General features: G+C 32.7%; 1 long non-coding RNA gene across 12 annotated transcripts in view; it reads right to left on the bottom strand.

Moving 5' to 3' along the window:
- Positions 1–4,458: 4,458 nt before the first annotated feature.
- Positions 4,459–13,267, bottom strand: part of LOC144365620 (uncharacterized) — a 158,771-nt gene continuing 149,962 nt past the window's right edge. For all 12 annotated transcript variants that reach the window (XR_013424285.1, XR_013424287.1, XR_013424288.1 and 9 more), the window contains 3 exons: positions 7,677–7,802; positions 6,604–6,664; positions 4,459–4,978 (listed from right to left, as the gene is read on the bottom strand). This is a non-coding gene — a long non-coding RNA (uncharacterized LOC144365620). The remainder of the gene's footprint in view (positions 4,979–6,603; positions 6,665–7,676; positions 7,803–13,267) is intronic.

Raw genomic sequence — 13,267 nt, 5'->3', positions numbered from 1 at the left:
AACCAAATGCCACATGTAGATAAATAAATGAAATGTTTAATTTAAGGGCACATTATGTGCATAACAGTTGTCACCAAATTGTAAGGTTTTTCATTTTCTAGAAAAAGCTCAAAGTGGCTCTCAGGAGTGATAGAGATTACTTAGATTAAAACAAACAAATTTTGTGGAAAACTTTGTGAAATTAGTTATTAAATTGAAGGTTGGGATGTTACTCCATTATAGTGTACTTGCCTAGCACACACAAGTCCCTGATTTTGATCCACAGGCACTTACTAAATAAGTAAATAGATAGATAGATAGATAGATAGAGAATAATAATAAATTAAATTGAAAAAAATCCAGAACATATGAATCAGAAAACAATGATTGATATCATTTTAGAATGGAATAAGCATGCCTCGCACCAATGTGTTTATCAAATCACTGGTCAGCTTTCTCTGAATTCTCTGTGGGTCAATTATATCATGTTTCATATTCATTACTACATTATAGCCATTTCTATATGCATCTTTCCTTTTCACAAGATTTTCAACCACTTGAAAACAGGAGCTTTTTAATTAATTAATTAAAAAACCATTCCACTAATATTATCTTTAATTGACAAATCACAGTTCTGAACACTTATGGGGCATGATGGGATGTTTTGATATATGTGTACCATATAAAGTGATTCAATGGAGTTAATCACAAGTCCATCACCTCGATTACCTATTTTTTTGTGGTGAGATAGTTGAAATTTGGCCTCTTAAGTTATTTTAACAAATATGACACATCATTATTGATTGTAGTCCCTCTGCTGTGCCATGGACCTCAAAACTTGTTCTTCCTGCATGTCTTAAACTTTTCATCCTTTGGCCCACAACTCCTTGTTTTCTCCCTCCCCTGCTCTGATGACCACCACTCTGCTCTCTACTTCAACTCTCACCCTTTTTAGATTCCAAATGTAAGTGAACCCACACACTGTTTGCCTTCTGTTTTTGTCTCAGCAATGAGTGATTAAAAAGATAAGTCCAAAAGTAGAGGAATTTGATCAAGGATTTAATTTTAGACTTGACTTATTTATTCAGTGTAAATTTGGGAAAAGACATTTCACATCTTGTTGGTTTAGGTTTTTATTTAAACTTTATGACTCAAAATATGAGGTATTGCAATGGTGACAGCTGAGTTGTTTGGATGAATTGACAGCTGTTCCAGATGTACTTAAATAAGCTGTTCAGCTAATTAGGATGCAATTGGATGGATGAAAGGATTTCGGAGTTTGTGGGAAGAAAGGGGGAAAAAGAAGAAGAAAGAAAAAGGGAGCATAAGATAATAAAACCACAGGGAAGAAGGAACGTATTTGGGGAAAACTGGGATATCTGAAGGAAATTTGATAAACTTTCTGACGTGTGTTATACCATGTAAATTTCTTTTCTGATTCCCAATACAGTTTTCAGTTAAATATTATTTCTGCTTCTGACGCTTTATGGAGTTGGGTGTATCTTTAGAATAACTCAAAGCTCTGAGTGTGGCTTAAAGGAAGGAATCAGCAAGAGTAAATGGCAGTGTTGGAAACTGCTGCACACAGTGACATTTGGAACTACCTGCTGATAATTCCTGCACTTCTTAAAAATAAAATTTTGTAACATCCTCCACTTTTGATATTAGTAAAAACACTGGACAGCTGAGCATTATTTCAAGCAAACTGGATGTACAAGGGTCATCTTCATGACCCTTCAAGACTTTCTGGGTGTTCTGCCCATCAAGTTTCATATCTAGTATATTGGTATTGAAAGTAACAGGGATTCTGAGGCCAATATTTTGGAACTGTGTTTGATTGGTTGATGGTGAAATTGAAAACTAAGACATTATGCTCAGGAAAAGAGAGAATTTCATTTGTTATGTTGAAGAAGTAAATTGGAGAATTTTTCCCTTCCTAGGCCCACAAAGTTTTTGTATATCTCACCCTCTTACAAGGTTGAATGAGAAGCGGGACAATACCACTGGAAGGTATGTAATTTTGTTTTTAAAATCACTCATTTCTCTGGTTTTTTTTTTACAGTGGAAAGCCACAAATATCTGAACCTGAAATTGTGACCCCATGAGAAAAGAGAGTGACACATACATATTAGGATCTGGATTCCAGTTTATTGGTGTATAATATGAACACCAGCCACTTCCTTGTTAAATGTAATCCCAACTATTTAAGTGAACTGAGCAAATTTTTAAGATGATAATGTACATACATCCTCACCCCTGAGGGTAACTATTCTCCTGATCTCTATTACTACAGATGAGTTGTGTTAGGTTTTGAACTTGTATGAAAGAACCCATACCTATAACTCTGGTGTTTGGAGCATTATGTCATTGAACTTCATGTTTTGTAAATAGCAATAAACAATAATTTTTATTCTATATTTACTTCTGTTATATAACTATGTCACCATTTATGCATTCATCTTATTACAAATGGACATTTGGGTTGTTTGTAAAGTCATCTTGTAAGTCATTTACTAGAAAAATTTCTAATTTTGGAATTTATGCTTATATTGAATTTTCCTTGATAATTTTGGTAAGTTCTTCTGTATGTCTCTTATGCTTCTTGCCTTCAGTGTCATTTGTCTGGAAGTAGACTATTTTTTCCCTACTATATATTTTTAATTGCTTTCAACTTTTATACTCACTTGTTTCAAGGTGTATCTTATAAAAAGCACATTATTGCTATACGAGAGGAGAAAATAATTTCTTTAATTTCTTTATCACTCTTCCAAATTCTTCACAGGAAACCGTGGAACAAAATACAAAGTAACAATAACAAAAGATAAAAAGATAAGTGAAAAACAAGCATATTCATTAAGGTATATATCATATATGTATTTGGGAGACATCAGTGAAATGGGTAAAACTCAGAGAGGTGGTTTAGCACTCCATATGTAGCCAAGAATAATATATATATATATATATATATATATATATATATATATATATATATATATATATATATATATTTTTTTTTTTTTTTTTTTTTTTGCAAAGAATCAAGACAAAGGAAAAAGATCTTGAGTCTCTGGTTTCTGGGGTGGCAGATTGTGGGAAAGTAAATAAGTGGGACACTAATGGTAGAAAAAAATAGTTATTAAAACTTACGTAGATTACTCTGGTGCCACCTAGGACTGATAAGCACCTCTAGTAGTTAACTCTTGTCCTTCCTGGTAGAAACATGAGGGACACCTTTGTATATCTCCTGCTTTGGAGCAAAGATGGGGAGAGGAGGACCCTTTTCTTATTCCTACTTATCAATTGCCTTCAACTCAAAATGATCCTATGCTAAAGTGGCATATTTTGGGATGGCATATTCTGCTACCCTTCATTAGGTATTGTTTTATTTTCTTAACCCTTTAATTGGACCCTTAGTTCACATAATATCATTATTGCTTTATTTGAGTATAATGGTAAAGTTTCATTTATTTTCTGTTTGTTCCATAATTTTTCTTTATTTCTCCTTTTATTCTTTCTTTTCTATTGAAAGGTGTTGTTTTATTATTCATATTTATATTTTTCTCATTAATTTTTTAGTTAAAAACTAAATTTTATATTTTTCTTTTAGTTGTTTCCCTAGCAATTATAGTATTCTTAGATGATAATTGACTGCTTGAAATTAATACTTTCACTGTCTTATCTGATGTATGAATCTGATGTATAAACAGTTAAACTCATTTAACCATTTCCTGCTGTTTTTGCTGTCTTTGTATCTTAACAATTATGTATCAATTATATATGTTACAAATCCCACAAAGTATTTTCATTATCATTGTTTAAAACAGTTATTATTTATTTATGTTTAACTCCCATATTCACCATTTCTGAGGCTCTTTATTTTTCCTATATCCTTTAACATTTATGAAGGGACAGGTCTTTTGATGATAAATTATCTCAACTTTTATTTTCTCTGTAAACATCTTTTCTTCTTCATTTTTGAAAGATATCTTTCAAGAAATAGACTTTCTTTCCTAAGGAAAACCGTGTGGCTTTCAAAGACATTTATTGCAATCTCTTCATTCATCTCAACTTTAAAAATCAAATTAACAAAAAGAAAAGCAATGTCTTTTAACACTCTAACTAAAATAAGTCTTGAGAAAAGAGAATTTTTTTTAAAAAAGAGCTAATCATCACTGATGAAGTAAGATCAGAAAATAAGAGAAAAATAAAACATTTATTATCCCTAAAATATGATAATAAGATCACATATTTGTGAATATGAATGCACAAAGTTAAGAAAGCATAATACAAAATAGCCCAAAAATGTGTCAGAGGCAAGTTATCTGCTTGTGAATGAGGACAATAGTTGTGGAATAGGAAGTATAAAGTTATTAGTTTTGTATAGAAATGGCAAATATGGGAAATTGGAGAGAAAACTGAACCAGGGACTTTGAAAAGAATTGCTGAGCTCTACTGAAAACCCATCTGGAGACCAAATAGTTGGCACTAAATTCATACAATTGCTTTATTGTTTCTAACAGAATTCAAAAGTCTGGGTACAGCAAACAATGAGATGGATGGTTGGACAGATAAAAGATAGATGATCTGAAAGCTTTCATGATTGTGAGGTGAAGGAATAAGAGTGTTAAGATAATAGCAAAAAGTTGTTGAAACAAACTACCAAAGTGTCAGCAAAATAAAAGGAAACTATGGGGGAGAGATGGATTATAAATAAGTGGAGAGAAAGTAAATCTAGAATTCTCCATGACTGAAAAAAAATGGTAGTTAAAAAACCCAAGAGGGCAGGAGACTTGGTAGGATGATGGTGCACGAATTTTAAAATTTCATGCAGAAGACTTCAAGTGATGAGATCCATAGTACTTTTGTGACTGCAGTTAGAGGACTGGAGTAAGCATGGGAATGTTGACAGTAATGTCAAGTCATTTTGAGGCTACTTGTGAGAAAGGTCATCTACATGTTGAAATACCCAGTTGATGATGGATATTGATTGATGATTTCACTGTGGGAATAAAGAAGACTGAGAGTCAGATCGCAGTCACAGTGAGTGAGCAAAGTTAGTCAAGATTACAGAGGGCAACATCAACCAAGAACAGTCAATAATGACATGCCCGATTATCACAACAGTTAAATACAGTGATCTTTTGCTTTAGGAGAAAAATGTTTTGGAACTGAAAAATTATCAGTTTCCCCTATTTAAGTCATTGTGTTCCTTGAATGAAGAATAAAAAGTGTTTATTCAACGGGGATACAGGAAAAGAGGTATTCCAGAGAAGATCCAAGTTTGAAATAAATACATAAGTGGCAGGTTTTTCTCTGTGAAAAGATTGCTGACAGAGAGTGGTATGGTTAGAGCATATAGGATCCAGCAGCCACTGTGAAAGGGAAAAAGTTAATCACAAAAGAAGAAACTTGCTTAGAGAGGATAATTCTATAATGTGATACTAAGTGAGAAGATAATTGACCAAAGGACCCTGAATTTGGGTTGATAACTGATCATGAGAGAGAAAAGAGGGATAGTTGAATTTATTATCATCACAATTATTTCTGTGATAAGAATATTCGACTTTTCATCCTCTAGAACTATGGGTCAATAAATTTCTGTTCAATATAAATTGTCCAGTCTGGTAAGTGGAGAGAAAGTAAATCTAGAATTCTCCATGAATTAGAGATTCATATCACAGAATAGACAACTTGATGAGGGTTTTATGGCAAAGTTATGATGGGAAGAAAAGCACTCCATACTGTGCTGTCTTTCCAGTTCTTTGGAGGAGTTGGATTACATAACCATACTAATCAAAGGGGCTGTGAGAAGGAGAATTTGTGTTTTGACCCCAATTTTTAATATAGCATACAACATTATCAAAATTAGCAAACTTATATAACACAATATTCTGTTTTTTTTTAACTAGAAAATGATATACTGGACATGACTAATGCAGGGAAAATTAATAATGAGCAGCAAACTTAAATATAGTTTGAGTCCCTAGAGATCTAATTTATAGTCCGTTACTATGGCAGATAAATTTCAACATGAATTTTGGAGAGGACAAACAGTTAAATGATAGAACAAATAAGTCAATAAAGAACACAACAACTTTAAAGAGATTCTTCATAATTTTTGAAAAACTAGAGAATTCTTCCAAAACACAGGCATATGATATAGTACAAAGACTATTTGATTGGAGAGCACAAATGAAAATGGAAGTAGATTATAAATATATACTCTAAGGACACATGAAAAGTCCATATCAGATCCTGTATGGAAAAACAGGAAAGAACAAATCATTGCAGAGTATGAATTATTATTGAAGTCATGGCAGATTATAAAATAATTTCTATCTTTATACATAGCCTTACATATTTCCATCAATCTGCACATTTAAATATTTTCTCTAGTTTGTTTGAACAGTGAAAATATGTTTATTATTTTAGACTGGGGAGACTTGTTTTCCATCTAAGAAGTAAATCAGGTTAGCAATGGAATTTGAGTAAAGGGGGTCATAATTAAGTAAATCATAGGTTGTCTAGAACCACGTCTGTTTAAATTATTTACACATGATTTCCACTTCATTGAAAAGGGAGAGGAATATACAGTATCTTTGTTACTTAAATAAAACCAAATACCTTCAGATTGTTCTTTTGTTGATAAAAGGGTTGTATGTGTCCCAAAGGCCTTCCTTAGAAACTGAAGAACAAACAAGCAGAGAAATTACATATAATATGCCCAAGAAATGACCTGATCACAAAGAGGGAAACAAAACAGGTTAAGATGAAGAGTCCAAAATAAAAAAATAATAATAATAATGTGAGGACGAAATGATGGCTTGTAACTCATTCAATTATTGATTGATTTAAATCTTATGGCATTACAGAGAATTTGAAATAATTATTAGGAAACATTACTGGTATAAGGAAATTATTATGTAAGTACAGTAATGAGGCCTATCAAGATATGTCATCAAGAATAAAAAACATTTCTTGTTTAGGGACTTTCCTTTCTTGGTGTATAAATGAACTGAGGCAAGCAATAAAATTAGAGGTGTAACAATGTAAAAGGAACAAGTAGCTATGGAGTAATGCATATAGCTCTAAACAGAACATGTTTGGATCAAAATCAAATAGTGCAATGACTTTAGGGATTCATTTCCTTTCTTTCAAATTTGATATCTAGTTAATTAACTATGTTTTTCACTAACACATTGATATTTTTCTCTCACTTTTATTTTTGTCAGTTACATTAACTCACCACACAGACCAGTGGATTCATACACCCACTGAATTAAGAGAGCAAAATAAGTCATGGTACTGAGAGAGTGAACAGGAAGAAGACATCCCAGATACTTCATCTGTAATAATTTGTTTGATTTTTCTGAGTTGCCTTTACTTATGAAATGGGGGGATAATCAATCAGATATTACAGGGGAAAATGGCATAACATGGGCACCTTGTTTTACTACTCATCTACCTCACAGAGCTCATTCCTAATGCTATACTTTGTCCTCTCTGTGTCTCAACTCTACCTTCCTTCATGAAAGCAGAGTAAAAGAGGGAATCTCTTCTCCAGAGATGTGGAGGGTATCACAAGAAGGCCATCCTTTGACTCACTGCAGTAAGGAAGAGGCAGACCAGAAAGCAAGTCAGGCAGAATATAGGACCAATCGACTTGAGTCACTATAGAGAAGGAAAAAAGAACATACCTGAGGACCATCATGGGGAGATGGAGATGTGGGAATACCACTCCACAAAGAGGGGGACATGCTATAGAAATAAAAGGCATATTCCTTTATCGCAGCAAGAATGGCAGTTGCAGGCTTGAGGCAGACCTTTAAAGAAAATAAATTATGCCAAACTAAATGACCATACACTGTTTAGTCCAAGAGTAAACTGGATCCAAAGATACTCTATTGGGTAAGTGTTCTGAGTGGGACTGTGAAGTCATGTCTCAGGTCACTCAGTCCTGTCACCAGTGGATTGAGGCATGACTTCCCTTCTAGTAATCCATGACCCACAAAGTCACATTTCTGCTCATATCTCATGTGTGAGCATAGTGATTCTAGATTTCAACTTTGGCCATTTCAAGCAGAACCACTCACCATGTTCAAATACCATTAAAAATCTTTCTATTTTTTTTTTAAGACTGTGGAAATTTTCAGTAAAATGGAAACAAATTGCTATAAGTAAACCATTTGTCACAGTCTGATTACTTTGCAGCCACTCTGGGAACACCAATTTGTCATGCTAGATCAAGATAACCACAGCCTGACTAGAGGAAATGGCTTTTTGCCTACTAGTTGTGATTTTTTTTTTTAAACATTCACCCAGAGAGATGTGCTCCATGGAGTCTTCGTGTTCCACTCCAGCTGTGTGACCGAAGAAGAAAGCCGAGGCATTAAGAACAGATATTACCATCTAAAAGCATTTATAGGCAAAATAATTAACTACGGTTAAATATATAACTCATAGTTGGAAGAAGTATACATTTAGACTATAATATTTCATTTTATATGTTCATGTTATTTCAATGAGGAAAAGTTAAAGACCTATAATTCAGTTGGAAAAAGAAGAATGGAAAACAACCAAATGCATGTTTTCAGCTACATTAGTTTCCTAGCATAGACATTTAAGGAAGGCTTGCTGATTTGTTAGTTATTTTATATGAGACTACTGTCTTGTTCTCTTGTTTTTACTAGGTATTCACATTGATTGGGTTTTGTAAATTAGAATAATGGCCTTCATTTCTGAGATAGTTTAAGTATAATTTAGCCTGAAAGAGAGGAATATTCAGTATTCCTTTCCTAATATATATATTATAATAATGAGAAGCAAACTTAAATATAAGTATTATATATATATAATCAGAATATAATAAACCTGAAATTAGGCAAGTGAAAACTCCAACTTGCTAAAAACGCTATCACAGATCGGAAACTCATTAAGCCATACTCTTTGAATGAATTTTGCAAACTAAGAATGCTCTTAGATTCCCTTTTTCATTTCTTTCACCATGACAGTGGTCACTTTCCCCAAGAACATTGCTAGTTCACCAATCATGCCATTATTGACCACAGTTTAGAAAAGAAAATATACCCATTGCTTTGTAAATCTCATGGGAGATCAAACTATCAGCTAAGAGAGTCAAGTTTTTTTGTCAAACACAATCTGTTTCTTTTTTTTTATGACAGGAATTTCCAATTGGATATTTTTAAACATCCTATTTCTGAATACACTTTTCAATACATAGTTTGAAGAGTTTTTTTTTTTTTAAATATAGTTACAACTCAAATGGGTAATGTACAATATAGGTGTCCTTTTAAAAAATTCATCTATTTGCATTATAATTTTTTTCATAAGGCTTTTATTACATTTTAAATACAGGGACATGCCTTTTATTGGTACATTATAATCATTCATAATTGTGGGATTCATTGTTACATATTCATACATGCACATAACATAATGTGGTCATTGCCAAAATATGCCTTTTGGGCATGGATATGCTTTCAGGTTGTTTGACATTTTGCTATTAAGGTCATATATTATCATATTCTGAGAAAATATACATTTTATCCCATCAAATCTTAGTGAGAGATTTTTCTGAGTGTTATCACAGGAATTCGTTTTTGAAACCCAATTGTTCTCTCAGCCTTAACAGTTTATTACCTTTGGAGTTGGGTCTTGGGAATCCATAGGAATTCAGTGAATGAAGAGTCATAATGGAAAGAGAGGGAGAAATTATCTCAGGTGAGAGTCACTGCTACTAGCTTTGCAAACCTTCTTCTCTAGTATGCACTTCATTACTTTGCATACCATGGAAATATAGTCCTTTATAGAACATTACCTCTGGCCAGATACTCTTTGTCATCAAGGTCAGTGGCCTAGAAGAAGATCTATTATTTGACATCATTTATATAATGTACTTTAAATTTTTCTCTAATATCTAGATATCCAATATTTATATAGTTAATATCTCTCCAGTATTTAGATGTCTTTCATCTATTTAAGTATTTTTACTTGAAACATTTTTAAGAACATAATCTGCATACTGTGGATATAAGAGTATTTGTTGAAACAGTTTTCTGTAAGGATGTTGAAAAGTTAATGCATGCAAAATGCTTAGAACTGTGCTTAACAGGTTATAAATCTTCAATAAACATTAGACATGATGTTAATGATAATGGTAGTAATGATGGTGGTGGTGATGTAGTAACAGTGTACTAAACATTTTAGAAATCAATTCATGCAATTCATTAAGCTTTCAGTCCAAAATTTCATATCAGCAAAAATGGCTTTCAGATTTATACTTTCATTCTTGGTGCTTCTAATAAAACATATTGTTGATAAGTAGGCTTTTATAAATTTTTGCAAATTCTCCAGAAAGTCTTGAATGTATTCTTTTGGTATACAGTGCCTATTTACAGCAAATGTGTTTAAACTACTATCTATCAGGCATTATCCCAATAACAGGGAGTTGGTAAGGAAAACCAAATGTATCATTTTTCTGGGAAGTACTTGTTAATACTTACTGACCTGTAGGGCCCTGATATATCTAAAGCAGAGGCAAAACTTCTACACATAAATTTTAAGGAAAACCCTTGCAGATCATGCCCATTATGTAAGACTTGACTGATTTTCAGGGGACTTCTTGGAGAAACTTTTAAAGCATGATATTTTCTCCTCTCCACCTGCATCCCCCACATAAATAAAAACACTGCTGTCTGTAGCACCCATCATAGGAGGAAACCAAGCCAACTCTTCATTGATGTAGGTACTTGAAAGAGGTGTCAGAGATCTTGTTAACAAAGATATTCTATGTATACCATTAAAAGATGAGAATTTGTAAATATTGATACTAGTCAGGATATGTTGAATAATAAAAATAATAACTCCTGGGATATAAAAGGGTTTAGAAAATATTTTTTGGAGAATAGTCACAGAGATTTATTCAGAATGCTATGGGTGTTTTAGGGTTCACCTATGAATTTTCAGTTTGACATTCAGGAAGACATACTCGAAATTCCATGCCACCTGCCTCAGTCTGAATGCTAGGCTAGACAGAAAATGGCCCTTACTCCGAATGACATTCTTTCTATTCTTATGTGTATAAATATGTTGAGTTTTCTTCAGTTTCTCCTGGCATTCTTGATATTTCAGGATTATATACAATTGACATTTCCCAACAGAATAGCAACTGAAAGGTGACACCCTTGAATAAAGAACCTAAATAAAAGCAAAATAAAAATCCAAAAATCTATCTACCAATCTTTATAAAATAATATTAGCTCAATCCTTTGGAAATTAAATCATATCATATTTTCCTTGAAGGAGAAAACATATTGAATCTACTAAATGAAGGAAGCTACTGAATGGATAGAAATGCCCAAAGAGGAAAGATTTATGTCAAAAAGATATAAGAAATTCTCAAATTTAGTTCATTTCTACTTGACACAAGCTATTTCCTTGAAAAATATCTTTTTGAAAGATTTTCCAGTTTCTCAGAATTATTGACATTTATATGATGTTCTAACAATTTTGTTTAAAAAAAAAACTAGATATCAACTTAAAAATAAAACTTTCTCTTAAAAATCAGAAAGTCATAGTGGAAAAAAGGAAGATGATAAGACAAAAATATATTTAGAATTATATTGTTATAAGAGAGATAAGTTTTATTCTACACAACATATGCTGGTATTGATAAAATGCACTAACCAAATAGGCATGTTCTCTTCATTGTAAGAATTATCACTTGTTCACAAGTATGGTGCATTTTGACTACCAAGAATTTAGCAAGTATAGTTAAAATTCTGTGTTTAAAATGCTAGTGATTAATCTAATACACAATTTACTGAGGTAAGATTTTTAATTGATGGTTCATTCCTATCAAACCAACTAAGAGCATAAAAATAAGTTAAACATTGGTTAAATTTCTGCTTTACTGAAAATAAAGAAAATGGTTACACAGGAGAAAGTAGACATCTACCTGCATTTTAGGATTTTAAATTTGGGGTAAATTTCCTAGATATTTTACTTTTCTTGGAAGCCTCAATTAGACTCAAATCTCAAGAGGAACTTTGCCATATCTGAAATTATAGAAAATTTCCCATTTTGAGAACTGCACCAAATTGGCAAGAATGATGAAGCATTCTAAAATAGCATCTGACTGTGCATCTATTTCATTTGGTTTTGTGCAATATTGATCAGGGTACTTTCTCAGTTAGCAACAAAACTTAGGATCATTATTCAGCACTATTTAAATGTAACTGAAGAAGCTCCTTTTACTTCTTTTTCTTTTCTTCCCCAATGAATTCCACTAGACCACTTCTAAATTAGACATAACAACATGTGGGGCATTGGGGAGCATCCGTGTACACTTTTGAACTACATTACTTTAATCACAGGAGTCTTACAGAAAGAAAATAGTATGACTCTTTTATATTACCTGTTGAAAGGTGAATATGCAGAATATAACTAAGATTTTGTCCTCATGGTTACAGGTTTATATCTCACATAGCACTCCTGATAATAATTTGATAAATTCAGCTTCTGAATGTCCTTAATTTAAGATAAAATCTATGCTTTTCATCTGGAATCTGACTGCAAACCATGCAAAAATTACTACTGATAAGCTTGTGTACAATTTTTTCCTATAAAATGCTATCTTCTGCAATACTTTCCTTAATTAAGTTAATATTAACACTATTCTCTGTTTGCCCCCAAACCAAAAATCACTGCAAATCCATTTGGATGTTATCTACTGCCAATCTCTTCTGCAAAGACCATTTTAGACCACACAAGATAAATGTTCCATCTCAAAATGAAGTTTTTTCAAACTAAAAATTTGATGATATCTATTCATATTTGGTCTTTGACCATAATCAGTAATCATGTTTTTATAACTTGCAGCTGGTAAGTTTGATTTTGAAAATGCCGCACCTCTATTAGAATACCTCTTGCAACCTCTCATATCCTCTCAAACATCCGTGTTGGACTGCAGCCTTCTGGAATAGGGGCAACTAGAGAACTCCTTACTTTGTGCCAGAGATCTCTAGATTTCCACCTGGGTCTTTTCTGGTGATTAGGACTCTTTTAGGAAACTGCTTAGCATTTAGGTATGTACAATCTGGAAGTGAGGTGGAGTTCACAAACTTTCACTCGTCAGGGAGGTTGATCTCTATGGACAATATATCTGGGAGCTGTTGGTAGGATTGAGCTTGTCCATATTGAATAACAGATATTTGTTTTGACTTTTTTCCACTCTCCCATTTCCTTTTTTCTGCTCCTTGAAATCACT

The sequence above is a fragment of the Ictidomys tridecemlineatus genome, chromosome 7 (assembly GCF_052094955.1).
Source record: "Ictidomys tridecemlineatus isolate mIctTri1 chromosome 7, mIctTri1.hap1, whole genome shotgun sequence".
Taxonomy (NCBI): Eukaryota; Metazoa; Chordata; class Mammalia; order Rodentia; family Sciuridae; genus Ictidomys; species Ictidomys tridecemlineatus.
Note: the sequence above shows the minus strand (reverse complement) of the source record. Positions and strands in the feature narration are given on the sequence as shown.